The sequence below is a fragment of the Schistocerca cancellata genome, chromosome 2, assembly GCF_023864275.1.
Source record: "Schistocerca cancellata isolate TAMUIC-IGC-003103 chromosome 2, iqSchCanc2.1, whole genome shotgun sequence".
Classification (NCBI taxonomy): domain Eukaryota; kingdom Metazoa; phylum Arthropoda; class Insecta; order Orthoptera; family Acrididae; genus Schistocerca; species Schistocerca cancellata.
This window is the reverse complement of record NC_064627.1, coordinates 985,983,945-986,010,444: the sequence shown is the minus strand read 5'-3', so window position 1 is coordinate 986,010,444 and position 26,500 is coordinate 985,983,945.

Below are 26,500 nucleotides of genomic sequence, written 5' to 3'. Positions count from 1 at the left end.
AGGAGTGAAGTAGGGTTTGAAAAGTTTTATGAAATTATGTCAGTATGAAAGCATTCTGAAAGAAAAATTTACGAAAATTTATGTTTAGCTTCTTTGTTGGAAATAAAAAGAAGTAAGTATTTCACTGATTTTTGGAAATTCAAACCCTAAGGGGGTGGAATAGAGGACGAAAATTATTAATAACTTGTTTTGTTATATTTAAAAATTTTAAAGCTAAATCTACGAAAATTGGCATTTCGTTTTTAAATTAGATATAAAGAAATATTTGATGGGGGATTAAAGTTTCTAAGGAAATATCAGCACAAGAATGCATAGGGCATGATCAACAAAAACCTTAGACTCCAGCTACCAGAGTCGCTTTCTGGTAAAAGATTCGTTGGGAAAAGACTATGCTTCTAAGGCCTTGATTAGCGTGAAAAATTTAGAAGGTGTTGCAGTTTGTGAACAACACGAATATTCAGTTAAAGGAAAACAAAAACAAAAAAATGTGTGCATGCCGTACAGCGTACTACGGCGAAGGACTGGCCCCTAAGCTAGTTTTCCATATTCTTATCATTTGCACTTAATTTTCTCACATCTTCTAACAGTAAAAATTAATCGATTTTCAAAACTACGATGAAGGCAAACGTGGTACCTAGTTATATGTGAAGTATACAAATTAAAATGATTTCCGATGCATGCTGAACTCATTAACAAAACTGGGAAATGATGACTGACTGTATTGCGACATTATGTCTTCTGTTGACAGTAAAATATTGCATGACTATGCGTCCTAGCGGTTGTCGGGGCTACGTACGTTGCTATCTCAACATGAACGTCGCAGCACGTACAATGCAGCACGCACTTGACACGCAATGCGGCACGCAGCGCGTAGCTGCGGAGAGCGCACGCGCGTGCGGAAACTGCGGCTGGACTCCAGTACCGAAGAACGCGTGGAGCTGGAATTCGACGGCAGCGGCGCATTCACCGCTGCTACCAGCCGATCTCCGCCGTTATGGTTCCACATATGCAGCTGTCTGCTGTACACACAATATACTGGGTGATTACGACTACGTACGCACAATATTCTGCGTGATAACGACTACAGTCGGTGTAACCGGAAACAACTGATGTCTCTCTTGATGTCGGATACGAATTTCATGCCATGGCAATGAACCTTTCTCGTGTGACATTTACTGACGAGACGTATCTCTGCACATTGATAGCTCGTCTTAACTCTAGTAGTGTACACCTCTGAAATTGTCACCCGAAATGTAAACGAGGGTCACAGTGATCCTTAATTATTTGCTGGAGGAATTGCTTGAATATAGAATATTTTATAATGAAATTGGACTCTCAGATACTAAACGCATTTTATTTCACCTCTGTCATGTACTTTTATAATCAGTTGTAGTATTAATGCATCCAAAATTGGGAAATACGGAAGCGTCCGATCTAACCCGTCGGCTTTGACCCATGACGTCACAAATATAGCGGAAACGACAATTCCAATATGGCGGATATAGAAACGTTGCATACGTATTACAAAGACGAAAACACATAGAAAAAGAACACACACAAAGGTTTCACAAGAACAATCTGCTAACATTGATAGCAAACAAAGATAATAATAAACAAGTGGTACTCAAGGCCAGGCAGGGGGGGGCTGCGCCCCCCCCCCTGACCCCCCCCCCCCCCCCCCCCCCCCGCCAAAAAAAAAACTCCCAACCTAACCTCGTATTCAGGGCTACGCTACAGATCAATGTGTAGGTCAATCAAAAGATAAAAAAAAGAAACAAATAAAAAAAAGAAAAAAACAATATTGATTCATTAGACATAACGAGTAGCGACAAAACATATAGACCATAAAGATTGAAATGACGTCACACACCACAACACCCTTACGTCACGGGTCAAAGCCGACGCGTGAGATCGGATGTTTCTGTTGACCCCAAAATTGGAGGCAAAGTACAGACTGTCATGGAAGCTTTTCGACGATGAAATTTGATAGCGATCCGGATCTAAAGACTTCATTTGCAGTTAATTAGCTGGAGATGCTATTCATTTAATGAAATTCACATAACACAAATATTTTGATATGCTCTCAGTTATTCATTAATGCGTTCAATCATTATTTCCACGCTCTTGGAATATAGTCTAGAATGTTACCGGCAACTGCCCGACCTCTTGTATTAGGGACAGCTGTATTTCAGCAGAGGCCATTCTTACTGTGGACGATTGTATTTTCTTCATCGCTGTCTGAAAATTCGGGAAGACTGATTAGTGTCACCATTGCCCACAACTGCTGCAGGATCATCCGCTTCAGAGTCCCTTTCATCAGGAAAGTCACTTACCAGTATGTCACTAGTATGATTGTGTTCTTATAAGAATTCTTGCCACGTAGGATCTTCCACTAATAAAATGTCATTTCCACGTGCCATTTTCACATAATGTACTTCACACTCACCGACAGAGCAGTTACACAATATGTACTGCAGGGTCAAAGTGACTCTTCAAAAAAAAATTTCTCAGTTAATTTAAGAACATTGTTTCACGTCTTCGAACGTCCGTCCCTTGCTAGGTATCACTCAGCGCTGAATTTACATTCGTAGGAGTGGGATGTGTATGTGTAGTGGCGCATGCACAGTAACAAGCAGGGTCAGACTGATCCTGGTGCACACTTCTAGGGTTAACAGCTGTCGTTACATTCGCAATTCCATATAAAGTGAGTGGTATTGATTTCATTTTTCCATTGTCTGCTAACGCGCCAACATTCTCTCTTGAAATGTACCTAGAATTGTTGTATGATTCAGCTATTATAACATTCAGCCCAAATCAGAGAAGATTCAAACAAAATTAAGTATATTTAATGCTCCTGTTTTACAGGCAATACATATTGAAGCTCAATGTCTTAACTTGTGGCTACGCTTCATTTATTGAATAAGATGTTGTTTAAAGAAATTCCGCAACTGAGCAGCAGGGTGAGACTGAAAATATCCACTTCAGTTGAGAGATTGTTGTATTATAAACACGACCGGTTTCGGGAAAATTATATTCCTATCTTCAGGTGTACAAATTTAGTAGTCAGCTGCCACGTGGTCGCTTGGCGTGCACCCCATACTTCACTGTGTAACAGGCACACTTGACGCTGTTTTACGGAGTGGAGCGAGCGGGCAGCATGGCGTCAAAAGCACGTTCTCCTGTTCCACAGAGCAATCTGGAGTCCATGATATGCGACCACCTCGCGGCTGACAATTAAACTTGTGCACTTGAAGATGGAAACACCATTTTCCAAAAAGTCGTGTTTATAATAAAACAAAGTCACAACTGAACCCGATATTGTCAATCTCACGATGTTAACTTAAGTAATATGTTCCGTTTACTGAAACCATAGTGCCTAAGTGATGGTACTGTGATTGTTATGAGTCAATTATTTAATTTACTCAGAAGAAAAACTTAGAAAAGCGAAGATAGCTAGTAAAGCATTTATTTCGATAACTAGTTTCGGTGAGACTACGTTACCAAATTCGGATCCGCATTGGGTAGGACAAAGCTGACTGAGTAATAGGTTTACAAGTCAAGTATAACAATGTAATGTACAAAATTAACATCCCACACAACTGGCAATGTAACACACCTTGTGCTCTAAAATTTCTCATAATCTCCTCCATCAGTGCTATGTATCGTGTCACATCATTAACATGTATGTGAAAACCACCTCTGGATATCGACACGTCAAATTAAAAATAAACAATATATACAAACATATGGATAGTGCTCTGAATACAAGTGCCCTTGCTCACACAACACTTGACTACGGACTGAGATGCAAAGTAAACACAACAACTGTTCCATAAGTCCACCAGGTGGCACTGTGACAGTACAATTTAGAATCGTTATATGCAAAGCATAAGCATGAATAGACAATACTAAGTAACTGTTCGTATGCTACTTGGAAAAAAAAAGCTTTCAAATAACCATTAATTACATACAAAGTGTAATGTAAACCAGAAACGTTAGTGATCTTAAAACAACAATTTTTTATAAAACGTTTTAGGGAATTCTTCGTACTCCATTCTGTTAACATGTAAAACTGGTTTATATAATCAGTTCATAACGTAGGCCAGTAAGTAATCAAACCAAACATTCTTCATACTCTGTAACAACACATATGAAACAGGTTCCAAGTTATGAAATTTGTGTTTCGATCAACAAACTCAGAATAAACTCCACTAAGTATTAACATTCCATACCGAGAAATGGCAATACATACACTAATTATGGTGTCTTGTATATGATACGACTATCATTAGGGTATGATATCTAAATATATGGTGGTATGTCGCTAATGTCTAACTGACTTAATGTTATGGCTAGACATTGAGTTCGGGCGTTAACCATTTCAACTTACGTCAGAGATACGGTATAAGTTGAAAGTGTATGAATAAGACCAATAAATTAAAACTATTATTCACATATTAAGAACTTACACAGTACCTATGATGTAGATTAAAATGGTTAACGCCCCCATTCGATATCTAGCCATAACATAAATTCACCTAGAAATCAAGCGGCACATTACGAAGTCTCTAGACATTATGCATTTGTGTGTATAAGAGACCACAATAAGTGCATATATTGCCATTTCTTGGTATGGAATATGAAACTTAGTAGATGTAGTTTCTGAATTTATTGTTAGATCCACAAATTTCTCAACTTGGAGCCTGTTTCATCAATGCATTTTATAGCACACAAAGAATATTTGGCTTGATTACGTACTGGAGTACTTTATAAATTGAGTATATAAACCAATTTTACATGTTACTGGAATGGAGTCTTTGAAGAATTTTCTAAAACTTTTTACAATAATTTGTTGTTTTAAGGTAACTACGGTTTCTGATTTGTATTTTGCCTTGTATATAAATAATGATTATTTAGTACAGATTATTCTAAACTTGGTTTGGTTCTGACACCTGATGGGCTAATGGAGTAATTGTTGTGTTTAATCTGTACCTCAGTCCGCAGTTAGCTGTTGTGTGAGCATGGACACTCGTATTCTGCACTCTATCCTTATGTTTGCATATGATTGTATTTTTTTTTATTTGTCGTGCCGATATCCAGTGATGTTCATGATTTTCACATGCATATACGTGACGTAACATGATTCATAGCGCAGATAGGCAGGCCCGGATCTAGGGGGGGGGGGAAGGGGCAACCGCGCCAAATTCATGTTTATTAAGGAAATATCCTTTTTTCACAAAGCGCCTAGCATCCAGCGGACGTTGGCCTAACGATCATTCACGTGATTTTGAAACGAATCCTTCTTGGTTTCTGAAGATATTTGAACACATTCTAAGTTGATTTTTGAACGAATCGCAATTGACTTTTGAATGTGTAGATAGTGCACACGATGTCTCTGCCAGGGGAATCCCCGCGCATCTAGAAGTAAAAAACTTTCCCACAGACAGAAGGGGACGGGGCTAAGCGAGCTGAGCCCAATAAGCCCGAACGGGTAAATGCCTAACGCTGTTTTTTATGTGGTTAATTGGGTGTACGAATGACCAGCGTTGTTATAATTATTAACAAAAACCATAAATTCAGACTACCGGAGTGGAAATAAATAACTAACAGGAATGGCAAGTTAGAAAGATTAAAAACTAATCTCCCCGGTGTATCCAAGAAAATGAAATTTTGACAGAAAATTTTTGTCAGATCGCTACCCCCAGTTAGCAACCGTGTAAGTTCTGTTCTTTGTGGCTAAACAGTCGCGCTTGTTTGGTGTGTGTTATGATTGCTGCAAGATCAGAAAGACCTATTTCGTTTTATCTAGCAGACAGTGGCAAAACTGACGTAATCAAATTGTAAGTAGGCTGTTTAGGTTCTTATATTGGTAACGCCGCCGCCACGTGGCGCTCTCTGTATGAAAATCGCTGGCTGTGCTGTGTGCAGTCTGTGGCTGGTTTGCATTGTTGTCTGCCATTGTAGAGGGGCAGCTGGATGTCAACAGCGCGTAGCGTTGCGCAGTTAGAGGTGAGCCACCAGCAGTGGTGGATGTGAGGAGAGAGATGGCGGAGTTTTGAAATTACATATATTATGACTTGTGATGATATTAAGGTAAATACATTGTTTGTTCTCTATTAATATCTTTCATTTGCTAACTATCTCTATCAGTAGTTAGTGCCTTACATAGACATTAAGATGTGAATATACATTTCCCTTATCTGTATTGTTGTTTTTACTGTAATATTTTTTCTGCTTGAGCTATGTCATGTTTAGATATAAGTTATTTCTGCTGCCGTTTGCCAGGCATAGAGCTACTAAATTTCACTTTGTATTACTCTGTAAAGCTAGTTTTACTATTGATTTATTTTTATTGTTGCTGCACATTGGCTCATATTATTTGTAATGTTGCATTGCTTGGTAATTTAGATTTACTGTAGCTTGCTTTGCGATTTTCCATTTTTTTTGTCATTGCTGTTTGCGTTAATTGTTTTATGTGATGCTGCATTGCCTCGTCCCTTAGTTTAGCATCTGAGCTCAGTAGATTTAAGTTAGCTTAAGAGGGGGTAGACTATATAAGAGAATGAGTTGCGATGAATTGGAAGAAATGCATTGAGAAGTTATACGAAAATAAGTACAGAAAACAGGTTTAGGTAGGATTTTCTTGGAAATAAATGATGAGGTAAGCAATGTGTGAACATATAAATACAGAAAGCATGCTTAGATAGAATTTTTTTGGTGGAAACAAAGGATGAAATACGAGGAAAGATATATGGAATGAAGTTTTGGGGTGGACTGCAGTACCAAATGTTACACTGAAAACAAACCCTGTCCTTTCCTTTTGTGTTATCCCACTATGTGTTTGTGTACCCTTGTGTAGTTGTTTTCTTCCTGTCTCTGTGTAGTTTCATAGAATTTTTTTTCTTTTAATATTAAGCTACATTCACTATGATGAGGAATACTGTTATCCTCAAATATAATTGGCATTAATAATATGTTATTTAATTTGTAAAGATGTTAGACATTATTTATTCTGTTTTAATGCTCGTGTGTAAAGTTGATGTTTCAAAAGTTATTCTGATCGTTTATGTATTTACTTATGTCATAATTCCTGTAACACTGATGTATATGTTATTTCAATTCTTTTGTAAAGCTTGTACTACAAATGTTATCTGTATTGTTATGTTTTAATGATGTATTTTGTACCTTTGTTATTGTATTTTTATGTTATAAAATTGTAACTGACACCAGTTAATCAAATTAAGTAACTTGTAAGCATCCATTTCACTGCACACGTTTCTGTTGGTCATACTATATGGACACTATGTGAGAAGTTGGGACTGTTAGTGTTTGCACGTGTGTTACTAATTCAGCAAGGGACTGGATAACAGCATTGCTGGTTCTAAGGACAATTCCAAAAACTTTGTGAGTGCACAAGTGGTGGTTATGGACTTGCTCTATTATCCACAAGACTCTTCAATGGTGATTGTGCACCTGCACAGTCGCAGCAGATGGCTGCTGGCCATCTCTACATGGACTACAGTGGGTCTGCATCTCTGGTGGCCCACCAATACCACAATCTCTACCAGGACTGCAGTGGGTCTGCTCTGTGATGACCTACCTACCAATATTCGTCAGAACTTCGAATGACTCTGCTGTGGGTTTGCTCTGTTGTGGCCCATTACCTGTCAGCATGTCAAGAGTCAGCACTGTCGTTCTGTTGGAAGGACAACACTACTTCTTCAAGACTGCATGGACATCCACTACTTCCGTGTGCATTGTCTTTTACTGCTCAGACTTTGATAAAAGAAACGGCAGTTTTACTGTGGTGAATGATCAGGACTGTCTTTATGGACTGTGAGAAAATTTTAGCTTTTGACCAACATTGTATTAATCAGTGTGTGCATTTGATATCTTTCTTACTGTAATTATGAAAAAAATTTTCAAATCTGTGTTGGCCACTGGCCAAAAAAAAATTGTAAAATTTTTTGTGGGGAGCATGGGGGCTATGTAAGTAGGCTGTTTAGGTTCTTATATTGGTAACGCCGCCGCCACGTGGCGCTCTCTGTATGAAAATCGCTGGCTGTGCTGTGTGCAGTCTGTGGCTGGTTTGCATTGTTGTCTGCCATTGTAGAGGGGCAGCTGGATGTTAACAGCGCGTAGCGTTGCGCAGTTAGAGGTGAGCCGCCAGCAGTGGTGGATGTGAGGAGAGAGATGGCGGAGTTTTGAAATTACATATATTATGACTTGTGATGATATTAGGGTAAATACATTGTTTGTTCTCTATTAATATCTTTCATTTGCTAACTATCTCTATCAGTAGTTAGTGCCTTCCGTAGTTTGAATCTTTTATTTAGTTGGCAGTAGTGGCGCTCGCTGTATTGCAGTAGTTCGAGTAACGAAGATTTTTGTGAGGTAAGTGATTTCTGAAAGGTATAGTTTAATGTTACTCAGGGCCATTCTTTTGCAGGGATCTTTGGTAGTCAGATTGCGTTGCGCTAAATAATATTGTGTGTCAGTTTAAGCACAGTCGTGTATAAATAGTTCAAAGGGGACGTTTCAAAATCTAGAAACCACACCCTCTTGGATACTATTCGTATTAACAGCTTTTTCAGTATTAGGCAACGAAATTTTGATTTTTCATACAGCAAAACGTTTGATGAACTTTGATGAGCTAATAGATTATTTCGCAGAAAGGAAAGCTCGCTGTGCAAAGCTGTAGCAAGGTTAGAGAGAAAAAATGTTGACACCTAAGGACTGAAGAAATGTGTACTGTCTTGGTTGTCTCTTGTCTTCACTGGTTTTACGTTTCCTACATTTAATTTTATGACACACAAAGGAGAAAGATATCAGCTAATAGGCAATAAAGGTGCTCTTATTCTCCCAGTTACAAATAATCCCACCCAGTATTAATTGTGAGTTTTTGTAAAAGGATAGGATGTCAAACCAGCCGACTGGGAGCGGGAGAGATGCCACAGGACATTTTAATTTCCATGGTTCTGAATATAGCCCTGATGGCCTCCATTACAAAAAAGTACACCTTAGAATTCCATAGAGCGAAATACAGTGACGTACGATAGAAGAATACTAAGTAATGAGGTGTGGCACTGCACTTTGGCACACTTAAGACCAAATAACATGTCTTAGATTTCCTCGACCATATATATTTTATACATCAAACTCTTCCGAAAGATGTGCGCTACAAAATGTACATATTTTTGAAAAATAGTTTTATTAATTTTTGATGTCCTATCTCGAACGCTCGATGGCCGGGGAGGATGGGCAGGGGGCGCCACTATCAAGTTTTTGCCCCGGTTCGGAAATATCGTAGTACTGGGGCTGCAGATGGAGCGGATTATGAGAATTTGTAGAGCATAAGGTATGTTACTTTCCAGAGTATACGGACAATTAATTTTGTACATTGTTGTAGTTGCCTTGTAAACCTATTACCTTATCAGTTTGTGCCGTCCGCTGTCACCGAGCGGTTCAAGGCGCTTCTGTCTGGAATCGCGCTGCTGCTACAGTCGCAGGTTCGAATCCTGCCTCGATCATGGATGTGGGTGCTGTCCTTAGGTTAGTTAGGTTTAAGTAGTTCTAAGTCTAGGGGACTGACGACCTCATATGTTCACTCCCATAGTGCTTAGAACCATTTGAACCTTATCAGCTTGGCTGTATCCATTGCAAATTCGAAGATGGTAGCGTAGTATTACCGAAATCGTTATCGGAATATGGGCTTTCCTAACGATCTTGGCTTTTTAAAGTTTTATTCCGCGTTTGCTACACTACAGATTGCCCCCATGCTGGTACAATATCAGGGATATAAAATAAGTTATTTGTTTTGCTCTGCTACTATTCGTGTTTTACTTTCATCTATTTGTTGAAATTTCATGTTTTGCTCGTAACTACGTGTTTATACGCGTGCAGTGTTGTGATCCTGAGCTGCGCCACTTCGTCTGTGGAATTGCCTACGTTGAAGAATGCATGACGATATTTTAGTATCAGTATGTTGCACTAATTATTTAACATTGTTACTCTATCTTAAGAGAGTTTGCAGCTAATTTGTGGAATAGTTAATATTTGATTACCTCATAACTTTGTTTCCATTTATATAGAATAAAATACCAATGTATCAAGTTTAAAGAGCTAACAAAATTACGTAAAAACCAATTGTACACGAATATTTGTGGTTATAGCCATACGTTTTGGGCAACACAAATTGTCATATACTCGTTCCCTTCTTAATAACTAAAAATCATTTTTTTTAGGTTTTTTAATTCATTTCGTATTTTACAGTAGCAACCTATTTCGATAGCTTCTTCCTACCTCACTGTACATTTTTACCCATTTTTACATACATATTTTTCATATATGTGTACGATAACGCCACAGTAACGCCACAGTAGCGACACATAAACATGTTTTTTTTAGTAGTTGCACCTTAGTTTGCTGTGAGCAGTAGTGCAGTTCACATGATAACCCTCCTGGCACTGCTATCTAGTCTCCACTTTTTACAAGTTCTCTTCGAAGATCCACGTCTAATTTTGTTTATATCTCTTCGCGATGCCATTTTAAATTCGTTATATTAGGATAGTACAATGAAGTGACAAAAGCAGTGGGGTGTATCCTGATATCGTGTCAGATCAAAGTTTGCTCTGCGTAGTGCAGTTGCTCTACATGTCATGGACTCAACGAGTCGTTGGAAGTCCCCTGCAGATATACTGAGCCACGCTGCCTGTATAGCCGTCCATATTTCCAAAGCGTTGCCGGTTGCAGGGTTTTGTGCACGAAATGACCTCTCGATCACGTCCCATAAACGTTCGACGAGATTCATGTCGAGCGGTATGGGTGGCCAGATCATTCGCTCGAATTGTCCAGAATGTTCTTCAAACCAATTGCGAACAATTGTGACCCGGCGACATGGCGCATTGTCATCCATACAAATTTCAATGTTTTTTGGAACGTGAAGTTGATGAATGGCTGCAAATGGTCTCCAAGTAGCCGAAGATAGCCGTCTCCAGTCAACGATCGGTCCAGTTCAACCAGAGGACCCATTTCATCACATGTAAACACAGCCCACAGCTACCACCAGTATGTACAATGCTTTATTGGCAACTTAGGTCCGTGTCTTCGTGAGATCTGCATCACACTCGAACCCTACCAACTGAAATCGAGACTCGTCAGACCGAGCCATTGTTTCTCAGCCGTCTAGAATCAAACCAGTATGATCACAAGGAGAGGCGCTGCAGGCGATGTCGAGCTGTTACCAAAGGCACTCGCATCTGTTGTCTACTGCTATGGCCCATTAATGCCAGATTTAGCCGCACAGTCCTAGCGGACTAGTTCATCGTACGTTCGACATTGATTTCTCTGGTTATTTCACGCAATGTTGCTTGTCTATTAGCACTGACAACTCTGCTTTCTGTCGTTACATGAAGGCCGTCGGCCACTTCGTTGTCCGTGGTCAGAGGTAATACCATAAATCTGAAATTCTCGGCACGTTCTTGACACTGTTGATCTCTGGATACTGAATATACCAGCGATTTATGAAATGGAATTTCCCTTGCGTCTAGTTCCAGCTACAATTCCGAAATCAAAAGCCTTTAATTCTCGTCGTGCGGCTATAATCACGTTGGAAAGCTATTTTACGTGAATCATGTGAGTACACATAACAGCTCCACCAATGCACTGCCCTTTTATACATTGCGCAAGCGATATTACTGTCATCTGTATATGTGCATCTCGGTATCCCATGACTTTTGTTACCTCAGTATATATTTCTTTGTATGTTTCAAACAAATATGTTTCATCACATCTTTAAGCTCACGTTTTCCACAGACTAGAATTAGTGTCTTTTGATTTATTTTTTACATGATATAGATTGTTCAGTCGTTGTATTCGGTGTCATAAGCCGAAGAGTTCGTGTAGCTGTTTTCGGTGTGGAAGGGTTCTGTTCGATTCCCGATACCTCCTCCGATTTTTTCTGAGATGGGGAGGTCTGGAACGTGGTGCACTCAATCTCATGAGGAAAATTGAGGAGCTGCTTGAATAAAGAAGCAGCGACAACATCTGGACATATCTACTAGCAATAACGGCTGTAGGGTTCGGCGTCACGATTGTCACAAGTCCCTTGACGATAGATCGCTCGCCGCACAGCCTTGTAGGTGGTGTTTACGCTGACGTGACAAAAGTAATACGATAGCGGTATGCACATATACAGATGGCGGTAGTATCGCGTAAACTAGGTATAAAAGTGCAGCGCACTCGCGGAACTGTTATTTCTACTCAGGTGATTCATGTGAAAAGTTGTCGGACGTGATCCTAGCCGCACGACAGGAATTAACAGACTTTGCACGCGGTATGGTAGATGGAGCTAGAAGCATGATAAATTCCATTTCCATTTCGGAAATCGTTGGAGAATTCAGCTTTCCGAGATCCATAGCGTCAAAAATGTGCCGATAATATAAAATTTCTGGCATTACTTCTCACCACGGACAACGCAGTGGCCGCGTTCACTTAATGACCGAGGACAGCAGCGTTTGCGTTTGCGTTTGCGTTGTCAGTCTAACAGACAAGCAAAACTGTGTGAGATAACCGCAGAAATCAACCGGGGACGAAAGACGAACAGATCCGTTACCACAGTGCGGCGAAATGTGGCGTTAATGGGCTACGGTAGAAGACGACAGAAGTGAGTGTCTTTGCTAACAACACCACATCGCCTAAAGGGCGACTTCTGGACATGTCGGGTGGACCCTAAATGACTGGAAAACTGTGGCCCAGTCAGATAAGTCCAGATTTCAGTTGGTGAGAGCTCAAATGGCTCTGAGCACTATGGGACTTAACATCTGAGGTCATCAGTCCCCTAGAACTTAGAACTACTTAAACCTAACTAACCTAAGTACATCACACACATCCATGCCCGAGGCAGGATTCGAACCTGCGACCGTAGAGGTCGCGAGGTTCCAGACTGAATCGCCTAGAACAGCTCGGCCACTCCGGCCGGCGGTAAGAGCTGATAGTAGAATTCGGGTGTGGCGCAGACCTCACGAAGTCTTGGACCCAAATTGTCAACAAGGCACCCTACAAGCTGGTGGTGACTCTATAAAGGTGTGGGCCGTGTTTACGTCGAATATATTTGGCGGGAAATGTTACACTCGGATACTTGGGGACCATTTGCAGTCATCCATAAACTTCATATTTCGAAACATGTTACCGCAGGGCTAAAGAACGTCCGACACGATGTTAGGAGATATCCCATACTTCCGTGTAGATTTCCCAGACATATCGAAAGACGTTCGCTATGGACCGAAGTCAGTAGTCTAATGAAAAGTTTTGTGATCATCGAATGGACTGAGCGAAACGGATTCTCTCACTGAATCGCTGTCTTTATTCGTGACTGTATCGGAGCTTTTAAAACAAAATGATTACCACATTTTTGCGCTTTGTAAAGTGAAACAAGATTTTTCACCACAAAGAAAGATATAGGACCCTGCGTAATGTAACTATAGATTACTTTATGAAGCTCTTCAGACACAGACAGAAGAACGAAAGTTTCTAAATTTACGAATAAAATTAGGCTAATATGGCAGAATACGTCGAAGACCTGAGGCACCACATCACTATTCAGTAGCTGTGAAAAATTTGGAAATTTATGGTAACGATTATGGCACCAAACTGTTTAGGTCATCGGTCCCTAGACTTACGCACTACTTAATCTAACTTAAACTAACTTATCCTAAGGACAACACACATACCCATGCCCGAGGAAGGACTCGAACCTCCGACGGGGGGAGCCGCACGAAACGTAACAAGACGCCCCACACCGCATGGCTACCCCGCGCGGCGTGTACCTTTGAAATGAAGACGTTGAATCACGATGAAGAGTTGCGAAGTCAGTTGATCTGTTGCTTCTCTGTTGATTTCATAGCTGAAGTATTCAGTATTTGACAATACAGCGGTTCCCTATATACCTTGCCTGTCAGCATTACTTGCAGATGGTGAAAACGTAATTCGGGCTGCTGAACGTCGAAAGAAATGCTACAAGACAGTAGGCTTCCACTGCGAGCGTCTGTTTGATTCTTATTCTTTTGAATGCTAGGGCAAGTTATTATGAAAGACCAAAACAACTATGAATCAACTATAAATGAAATGTTTTCATCAGTCAGCAGTTAAGCCGTCGCAAAGAGGATCGCTGCAAAGACGCTCGAATGTACGGCTTTAAAATCATAAAGAATCGATCTAACACCTAAAAAGATTTTATTCAAACCGAAGAAAATGGATTTCCATCGAGTTATTGCGCTAGTACTCGAGTAGTGTTGCAATGCGTTGTCGCTCTGATCAAACGACGTGGAAGTCACTGCTACGGTGCCATTAGTCTAGTTAACTCAGTAGACACTAATTATTCAACAGCGTATTTCGAGAACATGAACATGAACAAAAGCAAAACGAGGATAATGGAATGTAGTCGAATTAAATCGGGTGATGCTGAGGGAATTAGATTAGGAAATGAGACGCTTAAAGTAGTAAATTAGTTTTGTTATGTGGGGAGCAAAATAACTGAAGATGGTCGAAGTAGAGAGGATATAAAATGTAGATTGGCAATGGCAAGGGAAGCGTTTCTGAAGAAGAGAGATTTGTTAACGTCGGTTATAGAATTAAGTGTCAGGAAGTCGTTTCTGAAAGTATTTGTATAGAGTATGCAAGTGAAACGTGGACGATAAATAGTTTAGACAAGAGGAGAATAGAAGCTCTCGAAATGTGGTGCTAGAGAAGAATGCTGAAGATTAGATGGGTAGATCACATAACTTATGAGGATGTATTGAAGAGAATTGGGGAGGAGTTTGTGGCAAAACTTGACTAGGAGAAGCGATCGCTTGGTAGGACATATTCTGAAGCATCAAGGGATCACCAGTTTAGTATTGGTGGGCAGCGTGGATTGTAAAAATCCTAGAGGGAAACCAAGAGATGAATACACTGAACAGATTCAGAAGGATGTAGGATGCAGTAGGTACTGGGAGGTGAAGAAGCTTGCACAGGATAGAGTAGCATGGAGAGCTGCATCAAACCAGTCTCTGGACTCAAGACCACACCAGCAAACAACATTTTGAGAACAAATTCAGTGCTGAGAAACAAACCTAAATAGGGTGAAACATATTAGTTCAGTGTGTAAACTGTTTCCATAGCAAGTGAATTACCGAGAGAAGAAAATGTGCGGTGATAATTATTGCAGTATTTCTGACAGTAGCTACCTAATAACGCTAGTGACGCTAGCACTAACGCGTAATTCATAGTGCCTCTATGGAAGTATTATTCCGTGATAACCGTTGTTGTGAAATGCAGTAACAAGCTCTACGTACGTTTCACCACCAAGAATGTCTTAGGTTTTCTTCGTATAGTATATTGGGATTAGGTCGGTAATTTTTAGGGACCCTACGTAGCCAACACTCGACCCTGTAGGTTGGGCTAAATATCGTTATCACCGCCAAGGTCATCACACGTTATCGACCTCACGTACTCAGACGATCGATTTGTTCGTCGAATATTTATTCGTATCTCTGTTACAGCAGGACTTTAAAAACGTTCTAATGTAAACACAGATTTATTTCTCTTCAGAATTAAATTAATCCAAAAGGATTACCGCAGAGTGCTGGCGGCGGTCACGCCAAACATTTCAAAAATACATCGGCCACACAAAAAATACCGATCGACGTTAACTGAGTGAAATCGAAATACATCTTTTTACGTTCCTGTTTCAACTGCCATATCCAAATAGTTACCTATCGGTTAGTTGTTGCGTGGGGTTACAATAACAGGTGTGCGATATACCATCAACCACATTAAATAGAACACCAAGCTGAAACGTAGACCGTTTCAGGTTCAGGTCTACGAAAATGAAGACAATAATAATGTGTGATGTTGAAGCACGGTGTTAACCTGTTCTCTACTACTTACTGTCTGGGAAGTTTGAGTCACACGCTGAATTCAAGCGTACGATAGATAGTAAATTCAGTTACACGATGTATGTCGTACAAACAATAAAACTAGCAAACAAACAAAAAATATCTGTGAATATCTTAGTATTAAATTATCTTTCTAAGACATTGCTTACTGACTGGTAATAGACAAAGACGTCTCTATTTGACCCAACATTTATCACATGTGATACCAGTTTTTTTGTACATGTTTAACACAGACCATGGTAACACCTAAGAAAATATTGCAATAACGTCATACATACATACAGTACAATAATACCTACTTGAATATATAGCCGCGCGAAGTGGCCGCGCGGTTTGACGCGTCATGCACGGTTTGCGCGGCCCCTCCCACCGGAGGTTCGAGTCCCCCTTCGTGCATGGGTGTGTGTGTTGTGCTTAGCATAAGTTAGTTAAAGTTAGTTTAAGTAGTGTGTAATTCTGACTGATGACCTCAGCAGTTTGGTCCCATAGGAATTCACATACACGTCAACATCTTGAAGATACAATACACTAAATAAGCACATGTATTGTAAGTAGGCTGTTTAGGTTTTTTTATTGGTAACACCACGTAGCGCTCTGTATGAAAATCACTGGCTGTGCTGTGTGCAGTCTGTGGCTGGTTTGCATTGTTGTGTGCCATTGTAGTGTTGGGCAGCTGGATGTTAACAGCGCATAGCGTTGCGCAGTTGGAGGTGAGCCGCCAGCAGTGGTGGATGTGGGGAGAGAAATGGCGGAGATTTGAAATTTGTAAGACTGGATGGCATGAACTGCTATATATATATTATGATTATTAAGGTAAATACATTGTTTGTTCTCTATCAAAATCTTTCATTTGCTAACTATGCCTATCAGTAGTTAGTGCCTTCTGTAGTTTGAATCTTTTATTTAGCTGGCAGTAGTGGTACTCGCTGTATTGCAATAGTTCGAGTAACGAAGATTTTTGGTGAGGTAAGTGATTTGTGAAAGGTATAGGTTAATGTTAGTCAGGGCCATTCTTTTGTAGAGATTTTTGAAAGTCAGATTGCGTTGCGCTAAAAAAAAAAAAAAAAAAAAAAAAAAATAAATTGTGTGTCAGTTTAAGCACAGTCCTGTATAATTGTTCTAAGGGGACGTTTCAGTATCTGGAACGTACTTCATTACTAAAAGCTGTGTTTGGTTTGGATTTCTTGTCTGTACAACTGCGATTTTATTTATTTGTTACATCGTGCTGACGTGTCCAGCTGACGTCAGCGACTTCGCTGCCACCTATCAAAGCTGATACCTTAGGCATGAGATGTCCTCATCGGAACGTTAATTATTTTCGTCGCTGACTGTATCTAGGTTCCAACGTCAAGATTTCAGTCGAGGAGATGAATTTGTTAGGCAGATGTCGCAACACTACAGTCAGTGTTCACCAACAAATATCTGCGTTGCATTCCCATAATCAGCTGTTTTATAATTCCAGAATGAAAAATTTACTTTGCAGTGGAATGCGTGGTGGTGTTGTAGAAGGGGCTCGAGATTCGTGCATAGGCAGCTCAGTCGGTAATGTACTTGCCCACGAAAAGCAAAGGTCCCGAGTTCGAGTCTCGGTCCCACACACAGTTTTAATTTACCAGGAAGTTTCATATTAGCAGACACTCCGCTGCAGAGTGAAAATTTCGTTCTGGAAACATCCCCCAGCCTGTGGCTACGCCACGTCTCCGCAATATCCCTTTTTCCCGGAGTGCTAGTTCTACAAGTTCCGCAGGTGAGCTTCTGTAAAATTTGAAGGGTATGAGACTAGGTACTGGCGGAAGAATTGTGAGGACTGGTGATGGGGTAGCTCAGTCGGTAGAGCAGTTGTCCGTGAAAGGCAAAGATCTTAGGTTCGAGTCTCGGTACGGCAGGCAGTTTTAATCTGCCAGGAAGTTTCATTTCAGTTTTATACACTTCCGGAAATGGAAAAAAGAACACATTGACACCGGTGTGTCAGACCCACCATACTTGCTCCGGACACTGCGAGAGGGCTGTACAAGCAATGATCACACGCACGGCACAGCGGACACACCAGGAACCGCGGTGTTGGCCGTCGAATGGCGCTAGCTGCGCAGCATTTGTGCACCGCCGCCGTCAGTGTCAGCCAGTTTGCCGTGGCATACGGAGCTCCATCGCAGTCTTTAACACTGGTAGCATGCCGCGACAGCGTGGACGTGAACCGTATGTGCAGTTGACGGACTTTGAGCGAGGGCGTATAGTGGGCATGCGGGAGACCGGGTGGACGTACCGCCGAATTGCTCAACACGTGGGGCGTGAGGTCTCCACAGTACATCGATGTTGTCGCCAGTGGTCGGCGGAAGGTGCACGTGCCCGTCGACCTGGGACCGGACCGCAGCGACGCACGGATGCACGCCAAGACCGTAGGATCCTACGCAGTGCCGTAGGGGACCGCACCGCCACTTCCCAGCAAATTAGGGACACTGTTGCTCCTGGGGTATCGGCGAGGACCATTCGCAACCGTCTCCATGAAGCTGGGCTACGGTCCCGCACACCGTTAGGCCGTCTTCCGCTCACGCCCCAACATCGTGCAGCCCGCTTCCAGTGGTGTCGCGAGAGGCGTGAATGGAGGGACGAATGGAGACGTGTCGTCTTCAGCGATGAGAGTCGCTTCTGCCTTGGTGCCAATGATGGTCGTATGCGTGTTTGGCGCCGTGCAGGTGAGCGCCACAATCAGGACTGCATACGACCGAGGCACACAGGGCCAACACCCGGCCTCATAGTGTGGGGAGCGATCTCCTACACTGGCCGTACACCACTGGTGATCGTCGAGGGGACACTGAATAGTGCACGGTACATCCAAACCGTCATCGAACCCATCGTTCTACCATTCCTAGACCGGCAAGGGAACTTGCTGTTCCAACAGGACAATGCACGTCCGCATGTATCGCGTGCCACCCAACGTGCTCTGGAAGGTGTAAGTCAACTACCCTGGCCAGCAAGATCTCCGGATCTGTCCCCCATTGAGCATGTTTGGGACTGGATGAAGCGTCGTCTCACGCGGTCTGCACGTCCAGCACGAACGCTGGTCCAACTGAGGCGCCAGGTGGAAATGGCATGGCAAGCCGTTCCACAGGACTACATCCAGCATCTCTACGATCGTCTCCATGGGAGAATAGCAGCCTGCATTGCTGCGAAAGGTGGATATACACTGTACTAGTGCCGACATTGTGCATGCTCTGTTGCCTGTGTCTATGTGCCTGTGGTTCTGTCAGTGTGATCATGTGATGTATCTGACCCCAGGAATGTGTCAATAAAGTTTCCCCTTCCTGGGACAATGAATTCACGGTGTTCTTATTTCAATTTCCAGGAGTGTATATACAAAATGAGCGTGTTTCGTTTTTAAGTGGTAATCGACATTCTTGTTGGTTGTCATGTCCTCCTCATTATGATTTTTTATCTACTGCTCAAGCTACTGTTTTCCTGTGACTTTAAATGCATCCTTCATATCTATCAAACCGATCCTCTGTGCATGTTCTTCTGATCATTCCACCTCTCAGGACTGCTGTCAGGAAGAAGTGTACGTCTGCTACATAGAGCTTATCTTACAGTTCTTCTTCACCTGGTAGCTCTTTAGCCTGTCTTATAAATGAATCATATTATGGCAATGAGTCTCATAATCTGCATACAACCGGAAAATTATTACAGATAAAGACTGTTGCTTTTAGTCAAGTACCTTGTCTAGTGGCTGTGGGGAAATGTGGTAAGGAAAGTACTGTACTTTGTATATACTTTTATATTCTGGCAGGAACTTTTATACGGTGTAACTAATTCAAGAGGCAAATTCGTTTACTAATGTGAATCAGATTTTGCACAATTCTGGCATCGTCTGTTTTCTAAAGAAAAGTTAACAAAATCATGGACTCCGCTCGTGTTGCAATTAAGGATTCCACTAAGATATCCAGAACATAACTATTCTTCCTGTCAGTAGTTTCGTTTAGAGTAAAATACGTTTGAGCATTAGATACTGCTCGTCTGTTTGGCGACACATTTTCTTGATGTTGTGGCCAAAGAAGGCAATAAGATTATGTTAAAATGCCGTCCCTGTGTCATAAAAACTTCACTTCTGATTTTTGTGCTTGGAGATGCAACTGCCTCTACATTAAACTACTGTTACACAGTGCTGTTTTCACGCGGTAATTTCTCTTTCTTGGCATGGTTCGCATTATCTACATACTGTTGAATACAATTTACTTGATGCTTTTCATGAGCTGTGATTCAGATGTTCCATATCGCGCAACTTACAAGGCATACGTCACTCGGAATGCCATCGCCACAAAACGGTTTGACAACCTCATAGGCCAAGTCCGTGAGAGGTGGATCACTGGGTGAAACGGAACAGTGGTGTATTTCACCAATGCGCCGCTGGAGCTACTTGCGAGGAAGCTCTTCTGTGAACAAACGTGGCACAGAAATATGCTGCCATTTTCGTGATAGTTCTGGAGAAATACCACGTTCTCTCTTCTCATAAGTCAAAACGTTTTATCATTTCGTTACATAATTTTAGTATTAAGGTTTAGTTTGCGCAACATTGATGAAGGTTTTTTGGTGCGAGCTTGACAAATGTGTAGACACAAACTAACCTAACATGGTAACCGAGTTCGCTGCCTACAGACAGAAATCGCGGTGGCCAATCTCTCAGAGACAGTTCGGAGAAGGGAGCCAATACTATTTGGGAGAGATGGACCACTTGTTCTAATATGAGAGAGATGGAACACAATTAAATTTAGCTTCAAGGCACTGAGGATGGACGCAGTTTCAGACTATACTTATTAGTCGGAGGCTATGTCTGTCTCATCAAATGGAAGAGCAGAATCTCAACCACTTCAGAGCTCATCAAAATACCTAGTGATTCCAAGTACATCACATGAACAGAGTTATCTGCACAAGTCAAAATCCTTCCCCAACACAACTTCGGACTCCACTACTACTAAACCTAAACATTTCAAGATTACTGCCTCATAGCTGGTAACCCCTAACGCAACACAGACAAAACTTTCGGAAGAAATATAGCTAATCCCTTCTGTTGATAATACCATGAACTGCGGTATATTCTTGATAACACTTTTTAATATTTGTTTTGTGAATGATGGTATTGGATGGTGTGTGTGTGTGTGTGTGTGTGTGTGTGTGTGTGTGTGTGTGTGTGTGTGTGTGAATGATTGTGTCTCCACTACAGTTCTCAACACTGGAAAACAAAAAGACAATCCTGGATTTATATCTTGCCTCCTCATTCGAGCATGGATAACGGAACAACCAGGCAAAAAACAGCATCGAGGCCTTCAGTATTGAGAATCGCAATGGTTGCATAATGACACATTTATCTTTAATTGTGCTGAATAGAGGAAAACTTCAGATGTTTTACAATCTTCTGATCCAATACATAAAATTATTCTCTTCAAACGTCAACGAACGATGCTGGTCGTGGTGAGCGACGTTGCAGACGATGGGAAGATGAGACCAGGATCGGGATCAATGTTATGGTTCAGGGTTGATGGCATACATGAACTCTACTCTTGCATGGGATTGGTTTGGGTTTCAGCTCACGGATAGGACATGAAACATTCGAAATTAAATATTAGAGTTTTGCAATAGTACTCGATACACCTGTAGGAGATGGATGAATTTACATATCAAATCCATTCTCACATGACGAATCTGTGATCTTGGGAGATTCGGATTTAGAGTTAATTGTCATGAATTCCCCAGACAACACTATGTGTTAATATTCAGTTCGCAGAGTTGAGTGAAACCAACACTCAACAAAGTTAGTCAAAATTAAACCAAAAATTGTCAAATGTCACTGTTATAAGTTTCGTAAGAAATTATAGCTTATCACTTTAGGAAATGCGATGTTTATTGCAACACGACTGTTCACTCAAGTTTGTGTGAATAGAGTTTGGATCATATTTCATGACACTGTATGAGTGTTCATGTCAGATCACATCACACTATGTGGCAGCACATTCTCCCACCAATACCCTGTTCAAACTTGGCACATAAATACAGTTCTCCACTGAAACACTGAAGTCATCCACTGTACAAACTTTTCACACATAATAATGTGTCCATTTAAGTCATTGCACATGAATACAAATCCACAGAACAATCCTTTTCAAACACTGTGTCCGAATATCTGTAGAAAACAGATGGTCCCACATTCACAATTGTCGGATGGTCTATTACTATCATACAATTAAATTAAAACTTAAATAACACGAATACCTTTGATACCACATTGTGTACGTGCCCATATCCATGTCTACCGAATCATCTCAAGGGCAAAAGACTTCCTAATACATCAAATCACAAAAGGATTAACTCCTCCTCAAGAGAGTCAAATAAATATCCATCTCGATTCCATTTAGGTTAAGGATAGATAGACACAACCCTAACTTAGTCTCCTTTATGTGCTGTGTATGAAGTTCAATGGCAAAGCGCTTATATTCATAACTACTAAATTATAGAAACATCGCCTTAAAAGCACTTAACACTAACATACAAGATCAAATAACATAATACCACTAGCACAATATGCCAATTAAAATAAAACTTTTCACAATTATCGTAGATCATTGACTGTATCAGTCTTTTGAGGAATATGGCTTTAAATCTTTATGCCGGTACATGCCCTTTACTTAGTTAGTCGTTGGATGTCCTAGAATGTAGGCTCTTGGATTTAGCATTGAAATTACTCTGCAGGGTCCAGAAAAAATTAATGATCGCTTCTTATTCCTTTTCTTGAGCAATGATGCTTTGGGATGTGTCTTGAGTAGCACCTTCGTCCCAGTCTGAAATGTCTTTGCCCTTCTTAAACTTTCATCATAATAAATTTTTCTCTGTTGAGCTTTTCTTTTAATCACTGATAGTTCCTGACGAATCTTTGCCTCCCTAGATTCTTCATTGATTGATAATTTAGGTAGACATTATCAATGCCAAATCCAGGAGCCTATATTCTAGGACATGCAACGACTAACAAAGTACAGGGCATGTACCTGCATAAAGATTTATTGCCATAGGCTGTGGTAGATTCTTTTAAGAGTTTGTCTATTTTTTGTTTCTCTGTTCAACTGTGGTAGATTCTTTTGTGTGTTTGTCTATTTTTTGTTTGCCTGTTGTCGATGTATTATGCTCGCAGTAAAAGGTCGTAACAACGTGATAAAATTGTCTCTGATAGTGCTGTTAAAAGAATTACTGTTTGTTGCGCGTATGAAGAGTCTTGGGAGAGACGGCTGGGTATTTTTAGCAACATTTCATAGTTGAGATTGCAGGTTCGAGCGCTGTTGTCCACGACTCTTCCCGTACACGTCGCATTCAATCTGAAACAATTCTGCTATTTCAATACTTCCAAAAATACTAATAAAGGATGTGTCGCTCACCTTTGTTCTCATGAAATAATAACGGTTTATTGTGTCTCTTGTACAGTTCTCCACATAATATCAAAAGAAGCGAACAGAAAACTCTAGTTAACCTTAGTTACGAGTAAACCACAGAGAAAGTAATATTCCGAGTCAACGATATAATTATCATAGAGTCTCTCAGATAACGTCTTTGCCACTTAGCTTTCTCACAGTCGATTCAGTACATTACATATTTATTACACTACACATGCCTCCCTAGGAATACATAAGAGTACTCAAGGTCGATTATGAACTCCTACGCATAGCTGTTCATTGTTTAACACACATGTATAATATCAACAAACTGATAACACTTTTTAAAATTTGTTTTGTGAATGATGGTATTGGATGGTGTGATGGTGTGTGTGTGTGTGTGTGTGTGTGTGTGTGTGTGTGTGTGTCTCCACTACAGTTCTCAACACTGGAAAACAAAAAGACAATCCTGGATTTACAGCTTGCCTCCTCATTCGAGCATGGATAACGGGACAACCAGGCAAAAATACCGCATCGAGGCCTTGAGAATCGCAATGGTTTTCTTTATTTGTTAGCATAATATCTTTAATTGTGCTGAATAGAGGAAAACTTTTGATGTTTTACAATCGTCTGATCCAATACATAAAATTATTCTCTTCAAACGTCAACGAACGATGCTGGTCGTGGTGAGCGACGTTGCAGACGATGGGAAGATGAGACCAGGATCGGGATCAATGTTCTGGTTCAGGGTTGATGGCATACATGAACTCTACTCTTGCATGGGATTGGTTTGGGTTTCAGCTCACGGATAGGACATGAAACATTCGAAATTAAATATTAGAGTTTTGCAATAGTACTCGATACACCTGTAGGAGATGGATGAATTTACATATCAAATCCATTCTCACATGACGAATCTGTGACCTTGGGAGATTCGGATTCAGAGTTAATTGTCATGAATTCCCCAGACAACACTGTAAGTGTTAACATTCAGTTCGCACATTTGAGTGAAACCAACACTCAATAAAGTTAGTCAAAATTAAACCAAAAATTGTCAAATGTCACTATTATAGGTTTCGTAAGAAATTATAGCTTATCACTTTAGGAAATGCGATGTTTATTGCAACACGACTGTTCACTCAAGTTTGTGTGAACAGAGTTTGGATCATATTTCGTGACACTGTATGAGTGTTCATGTCAGATCATATCAAACTGTGTGGCAGCACATTCTCCCACCAATACCCTGTTCAAACTTTGCACATAAATACAGTTCTCCACTGAAACACTGAAGTCAGTGATAGTGACACAGAGGCACTATCAGTGATTAAAAGAAAAGCTCAAAAGAGAAAAATTGATTATGATGAAAGTTTAAAAAGGACAAAGACATTTCAGACTGGGACGAACGTGTTACTCAAGACACATCCCAAAGCATCATTGCTCAAGAAAAGGAATAAGGAGTGGTCATTAATTTTTTCTGCACCCTACAGAGTAATTTCAATGCCAAATCTGTGAGCCTATATTCTAGGACATCCAACGACTAACAAAGTAAAGGGCATGTACCCGCATAAAGATAAGAGAAAGGCCGTAATTGTACCCAAATGCCTGAAGTCTGCTGTAAAGAAAAAGAGGGATAACAAAAAAAGAAACAGGAAAAGGCAGTACTTGTAAAGAGTAAAACAGACTGAAGAAGCTCAATAAGAAAAATATTGCAAATAGCACACCACGTCCATCAGATGCAGAAATTATTGAAGATTACGAAGATAACATTGATAAATGAGATCAGGTTGAATGTGTTGGCTGTGTTGAAATCTGTTACGAAGCTAATAAAAATGACGATTGGATTCAGTGTTTTATTTTACTGGTCCATCTTGGTCACAAAAACACTTACACTTCACTATTACCGGATTCCGTTACTGCCATCTTCAGACCTGTTAAAAAAGAAAGAAAAAAAGAAGCTATAACCAACTAAGTTCAGTTTGTTAACGCTAAGTCTATAAAAGGCATGGTGCTACATAACAAAGATAAAAAGTATTTACATGATTAACGGCCATGTATACCAGCCACCCGTAAAATACGAGGGCTGTCCAAAAAGTAAGTTACGACCGGTCGCGAAACGGAAACGTCTATGAAAACCCGATAAAGCTTTGCAAAGAAGTGTTGGGCAGTGTCTCTAGTATGACTCTAGGTAGAATTATGTCGCTCTTTTCATTCCTGAGCTCTTAGTGAGCGCGTAAAGATGTTATAGAAAATAGTGTCTCCCACCAAGTACGAGGGCCTGGTGAGAATTTTCCCCTGAAGCTATGCAACCAACATTACATAACTGTCGTGCGGTTTCTTCTTCAAGACAATTCTCAGCCTCGTTCTGCAGGGGCAATGAAGATGTTCCTGCACCGTTTCAATTGGAAATGTTTGGTTACCCACAATACAGCCCGTAATTGTCTCCCACTGAGTTTCATCTCTGCTCAAACGAACCGCTGGCTATGAAGACAACATTTTGGCACAGACAACGAGCTTTAGGCCAGCGTAGAGAATTGGCGGAAAGCACTGGCGGCTGCCTTTTATGATGAGGGTATTGGAAAGTTGGTACAACGCTACGACGAATGTCTGAGTCAGAACGGCGACTACGTAGAGAAGTACCTGAAAGGTGTAGCTAACTGTTGCAAATGAAACATTTCTGCGTTTCACTGTGATTTTCATTTCGCGATCAGTCGTAACTTACTTTCTGGACAGCCCTCGTATTCTGATGCAGTATCACCGTCAAAATAAACATGTAGGTACATAGTAAGTGTTGGCGACGATCAGAATGCGTCTGGCATTTATGTAAGAAAACTGTGGCCATCAGAGTGTACTGTAGCTGGGGCAGATGATTAAGCAGTATCGTAAACGTAACGGTTCAAATGCGATATGCGTAGTCATTAAATAAAATTGCTTCACATTACAGAACGAGCGTCTGACAATAAAACATATACTGACACACTTAACGTGGAACTAGATCCGTACTTAAAATCTACATTTGTAACAGATCTCAAGACGGAAGCAACCGAAACCGGTAATAGTGAAGTGTAAGAGTTTGTGTAATTAAGAGCGAGCTGTAAAATGAAGTGCTAAAATATAATCACGGACTCATTTTCAGACTTTGTGTCTTCAATTGATGGATTC